The sequence below is a fragment of the Oreochromis niloticus genome, linkage group LG18 (assembly GCF_001858045.2).
Source record: "Oreochromis niloticus isolate F11D_XX linkage group LG18, O_niloticus_UMD_NMBU, whole genome shotgun sequence".
Taxonomy (NCBI): domain Eukaryota; kingdom Metazoa; phylum Chordata; class Actinopteri; order Cichliformes; family Cichlidae; genus Oreochromis; species Oreochromis niloticus.
Window position 1 is genome coordinate 35,403,557 of NC_031982.2, and position 6,626 is coordinate 35,410,182.

Consider the following 6,626-nt stretch of genomic DNA (forward strand, 5'->3'; position numbering starts at 1 on the left):
AAATATAGTCACGATGGTATGAAAGTCCCGGTGGTTCTTATGTAATGTCATTCGGGAGATGACTCAAACTTGGAGTCAATGAAATCTTTCACTGCTTTAGGAGAGTCGAATACCTGTGTTTCTCCATTAAATGAGATCCGAAGCCGGGCAGGATAAAGAAGACCGTAGCGAACTCCGTCTTTTTTCGGTAGTAGTCCCTTTACCTCGCTGAAAGCAGCCCGGCGTCTGGACAGGATGGCGCTGTAGTCAGGAAAGATGAAGATCTGCTTCCCTTGAAACTCCAGCCGGCCTTTCTGTCTGGCTAAGCGCTGTATCCGCTCCTTCTCCTGGTAGTAATGGATGCGGACAATGAATGGCCGCGGTCGCCCTCCCTCCGTGGGCAGCGCAACCGCCGCCCGGTGAGCTCTGTCCAGGATCGGAGCCTGCTCCAAACCGCCGGGACCACCCAGTACAACGTGCAACAGATCAGCAACAAATTTAGTGGGATTCCCTTGTTCGGCTCCCTCAGGCACTCCTAATATACGCAAGTTACATCGTCTTCCCCGATTCTCCAAGTCGTCCGTTTTCAGCAGTAACTTCTTGTATTGGTTACTCAGATCTGCGAAACATGTCTCCATAACTTCTAGCCGCTTATCCAGATTATTCAGGCCTTCTTCGTGTTCGCCCAACTTCTCAGTACATTTGTCAAGAGCGGTTTGGATGGGCGAAATGGCTCGTTTAATTTTGTCCCGTAGGTTGTCATTTTCCTCTTGAATCACTTCTTTGACAATGTCGCAGAAAGCTAGCAGTGTCTCCGAATCAACGGTAGTTTTGCTAGTGGTCTCTGAGCAGCTAGCCTGTGCTCCTTTAGCAGACTGCTTAGGAGGCATTTCACTTCGAGATAAGCCAAAAAGACGGAAAGAACAACAGCTAAAACAATGCTGACCTTCTTAATAGAGCTTAAGGAATCTCTGAATTGGGCCACAATAGGTGAACCATAAAGTAATTTAACAGATAAATGGGACCTCGTGGTTTGCGTGTCTACTCCATAACACGCCCCCTACTGGACTCCCTAAAAATACTTTTTGACAGCTAAAATGAAGATAACACTGTATATATTGGGTTTTTTTTTTTTACCTTTATGCTTTGTATAAACAACTCTAGTGTGTTGCTTATGAAATCCATGAAGTGCTACAGAGAAGAATAAATTTTATGTAATGAACACATTTTTCAACATTTTGAACTCTTAAAAAATTTATAACAAAAAAGATAGACACCCAGTTGAAGGTCTCTTTTAAATGAATTCAAATATTTGCATAAATATTTATTTTACACGGCAGCACGGTGGCACGGTGGTTAGCACTGTTGCCGCACAGCAAGGTCCTGAGTTCAATTCCACCATCAGGCCGGGGTCTTTCTGTGTGGAGTTTGCATGTTCTCCCCGTGTTTGCGTGGGTTCTCTCCGGGTACTCCGGCTTCCTCCCACCGTCCAAAGACATGCAGTTTGTGGGGATAGGTTAATTGGATAATCCAAATTGCCACTAGGTGTAAATGGGCGAGTGAATGTGAGTGCGAATGGTTGTCTGTCCTTGTGTGTTAGCCCTGCGACAGACTGGCGACCTGTCCAGGGTGTATCTCGCCCTATGACAGCTGGGATAGGCTCCAGCGCCCCCCGCGACCCTGAAAAGGATAAGTGGATGGATGGATATTTATTTTACGTGGTTAATGTGTGTGGCAGACGCACCTGAGAGGCATCCTCGCTGCCTTAAAGTCTGTGCTCTCTCTGTTGCTGTGTCAGGCTGTGAGCTGGAAAGCTACAGCTGGCTGTGTGTGTACAGCAACTGTGTGTGAAAAGTTTTCAATAAAGAGATGCTGAAAAGCATGTTCATGCAAACATTGTCAGGTCTGTCGTATTATGTTTACAATGGGACTTATGCTGCCCTATACTGACAGACCTACAGCCCTCCTGAACCTCTGCGCACCTCTGGCTGCAAATCGGGGCTGTACAAAGTCATTTTCATCTTTACGCAGGACTGTAAGCTGTCACCTGTGAGGCATAAGCGGTGTTTGTTTTTAACATAGTTCATGGTGAAGAATAGCTGCTCGCATACGTATGTGGATCTGAAGATCGACAGTCCACAAATTAGACATACTGGCAGGCCACTCTCATCAGAAGTAAATGCAAATGAATCTGCCTAGACATTACATCATTAAATGTTCTATTTTCTTCAGATATTTTTGTTTTCTTACATTTCTCCATACTTGGCCTACCCGTGAGTGTGACGCTTATTTTGAGTGATGAAAAATAATAAAATATATATATTTTTTATATTTCAAGATCACAATAATCTTCCAATTTAGAACTACAAGTTAAAAAAAAAACTAACACAAATTAAATACACTTTAGTTAAATACTTGTAATTTATTTTCCCAAGCCACATGGAGCTGCAGTATAAGGATGAAAGAGCCACATGCAGCCCCAGAGCCGCAGGCTGCTGACCCCTGCCCTATACTGACAGACCTACAGCCCTCACGTCTGTAGACATGAAAAGGTTTCGAGTGGAAAATGTCTCAGCACATTAGAGATTGCTTACCGCCCTCTCTCAACACCTACCAGTTTGTGACAAAGCAAATAGCTTGTGTGCTTTTGAAATGATGAAGACAAGGTTCCTGCAAGCGCTGGAGAAGGACGTACGTGACCACCCAGTGCCACTGCAATATTTTAATTGTCAGGGGGCGGATAAAGAGCGGACTCGACAGCGGCTAAGGCTAGACCCCCCATGCTAAGTGAGCCTACCGCAGACATGGGCGAGACAGATAAATATAAAGGCATGCTGGCTCAGACCATCGCATCCTCCACCACCACCTGATCCAACTCACCATCACAGTGACAGACATCTAAGAAAGGGTTTCGAGTATGAAGAGTTGGACAGCACCAGGGCCCGACATGGTTCACGCCTACTGGCTGAAGAAGCTGACTGCACTCCACAAGGATCTGGCAGCACAAATGAATCAGCTGCTAATTGACGAGAGACACCCGGAATGGCTAACCGAAGGCCGGACGGTCCTGATCCTCAAGGACCCCCAGAAGGGACAGGTTCCATCCAACTACCGACCAATAACCTGCCTCAGTACTACATGGAAGCTCCTGTCAGGCATCATAGCAGCTAAGATGAACAGGCACATGGCTCAATACATGACCTGGGCACAGAAAAGGATAGGCAAGAACACCAGAGGCGCAAAACGCCAGCTACTGGTAGACCGAGCAGTCAGTCAAGACTACAAGATATTACATTCTGTTTTGTGACAAAGACTAGGCTGACCAACCTGTGCACTGCCTGGATTGATTACAAGAAGCCCTATGACTCGATCCACACATGGATCCTGAAATGCCTAGAACTATACAAGATCAACAGGATCCTAAGAGCCTTCATCAGGAACTCAATGGGGATGTGGCGTACAACACTAGAGGTCAACTTCAAGCCCATAGCACAAGTCACCATCAAGTGCGGGACCTACCAAGGAGATGCTCTGTCCCCACTGCTGTTCTGCATAGCCCCGAATCGCCTCAGTGAGCCTGGAGTGTAAATAATGATCAGAGAGAACGCTTGTCGGTGAGATCATTGACAAGACTGGCTAAGGATACTGTCTACGGAATGGAACAGTTGTCAGCCACCTCCTGTACATGGATACACATCTGCAGATGATCTGTTAGCTGTTTGACAACTACTCTTTCAAGGATGTTTGATATGAAAGGAAGGTTGGAGATTGGCCTATAATTACCTAAGACTGCTGGGTCTAGAGATGGCTAAGAATTACCAGATGCTTCGAAGGACCTGGCCTACGTACACCGGGTAGGCCAGGTCCTTCGAAGCATCTGGTACATCAAGCTGTATGCCAAGAATGAACGAGACATCGATTCAATGATCCACACCACCAGGATATACAGCAATAACATTGGAATGTTGTTCGGACTGGAGAAGTGTAGTCAGATAACAAAGAGAAGGAAGGTAGTCAGAACTGAGAGGATCAAGCTACCAGCTGTTAGCTGGTTAGCGTAGTGGTTAGACTACACACCTTTGGCGCAGAAGATCGCAAGTTCGATTCCTGCCTGGGGTGTCTGTATCCAGTAACGGTCCTAAGGCTAGACCCCCCATGTTAAGCAAGCCTACCGGAGACATGAGCGAGAAAGATAAATATGAAGGAATGCCAGCTTGCACGTTACCCGGATCAACAAGGTCCGTGTCAGGTGTTGAGGAACCAGGGCACCCTGGCGAGAAGTAAGAAATATTAATATTTGATCAGCAACATTGTTTCTCCTCCACCTCAGCATGCTTTTTTTGTTTGTGTTTAATTTATTTCGATCATGTAAAAAATTTATTAAAGGGAAAAAATGCTAAACAAAATAAAGCAAAATGTACTTCTATAATGCTTCATCTGTTCTGATTCATTTAAAGGGAAAAGGAATGGGAAGAGGTGCACTTTTATTTAATCTTTTATTTAATCCCACCCCTTCATCATAAGAAATCAGTTAATATTTATTCAGCTTCCTGACTGATATAAACTTCAGCAATGACAGTGAACATATTTCTAATACAGTATAATATATATACCACCAAGCAGAAATTATTATCATATTATCGTATTTTTGTGGCTCCATACTTAACAAAGCCAATGCCTTCAATTTTGAAAAGTTAAGTGTACAATCTGAATAAGCATGATATAAAAAGCTTCTAAACAGAGACATTCACTGAAAGCAATCTCCCACACAAGCTAATTAATTAACCACAGACCCAGACAGAGTGTTAATGCATTTGAAAGCCTGATGCTTAGCCTTGTCCACCCTAGCTGGAAAACTCAAAAAAATGTCTTATTTGTAATCATCTATCGTCCTAAATGTATTACCTACATCTACATAGATCGAAGGCTACACTGTCCAATTTCACAGCTGCTCACTTCCAGCCTACCCGTTCTACGAAAGACACCGGGTAGGCCAGGTCCTTCGAAGCATCTGGTAATTCTTAGCCATCTCTAGACCCAGCAGTCTTAGCTAATTATAGGCCAATCTCCAACCTTCCTTTCATATCAAACATCCTTGAAAGAGTAGTTGTCAAACAGCTAACAGATCATCTGCAGAGGAATGGCTTATTTGAAGAGTTTCAGTCAGGTTTCAGAGCTCATCACAGCACAGAAACAGCTTTAGTGAAGGTTACAAATGATCTTCTTATGGCCTCTGACAGTGGACTCATCTCTGTGCTTGTCCTGCTAGACCTCAGTGCTGCATTCGATACTGTTGACCATAATATCCTATTAGAGCGATTAGAACATGCTGTAGGTATTACAGGTACTGCACTGCAGTGGTTTGTATCATATCTATCTAATAGACTCCAATTTGTACATGTAAATGGAGAGTCCTCTTCACACACTAAGGTCAATTATGGTGTTCCACAGGGTTCGGTGCTAGGACCAATTCTGTTCACATTATACATGCTTCCCTTAGGCAGCATCATTAGAAGGCATAGTGTTGCTGACGTCAGCAGCAGTTATGCAGTTTAAGTTAATTTCATGGTTTTAACTTACAACAAGTAGGTTAAGGGAAGTTAAAAAAACGTTATTTTTAATAAATCAGATTGTAATGTATACATTGTTGGTTTAAACTCACATTTAAAGGTTCTACAAAATGTTTCCAGGGTGGAACCAATGTTCAGTCTGTTGTTTAGGGTTGATGATATTTTCAGTTACACACCACACTCAGTAGAGGGCAGCATATTCCCTTTCTCAGTCGGTGGTAGAGATTTGGAGACACATGCAGCAAAGTTTTCCAGCTGTGCGTAAAGAGTGTGCACTGCAAGATGTGTTTTCATTAACCCTCTCAAGTTAATGCAGCCAATGAGGAATGCAATTTGTATTTTATGTGTTTGTAGAAAAATAAGATGTTTATTTGTGACAGAACTGTCGAGTTTATGTTAGTCACATGTAATGTAGACTGTGTCGACAGTTTGTAAAGGTCAAATTGTGTTTATGTTGTTGAATAATATGCTTTATTGTTTATTCTCTATGAGAACGCCTTACTGTGAAAATTGATTGTTTTCTGTTGTTTTGTACAGTTCTCATGGCATCGTTGGTGACACATGTGTCCACTAGAAATCAAGTATGCCTTGTGTTCTTTTTTCAACTTGGAGAGAGTTACAGAAAGAACTCAGTCTGCTGGACATGAGACAAGGAGCTGTGCCTGTCATCCACAGAGCAGTGAAGAAATTTGAAGATTCATCGCACTCTAGCATCAGACAGATAAGACTGTGCATATGCCAGTAACCTAAGCAGCAAGCAGTTTTAAGTTTTGCATGGATGATCCGTCATTTAAAAGATGTTAAATGTTAGGAAGTGAATCAACTTTGTTAATTGCTTTGAAGGAACACCACAAGAACTGAAACTTTAAGTAATCTGGTGCTCTGCATATTTTTTCTAAGTTCATAGTTCTGTCCATTTAAGATTTGTATAGGTGAAGTCATTTCATCTATTTGTGTTATTTGGATGCTAGAAGTGTTGTAGAATTTAGTGCTGAGTCATATGTGTTGTTGGTTTTAGGAACACAGTTCATCACATTTATACAACTTAAAAAGGTATTCATTCAGATATTTTCTCAT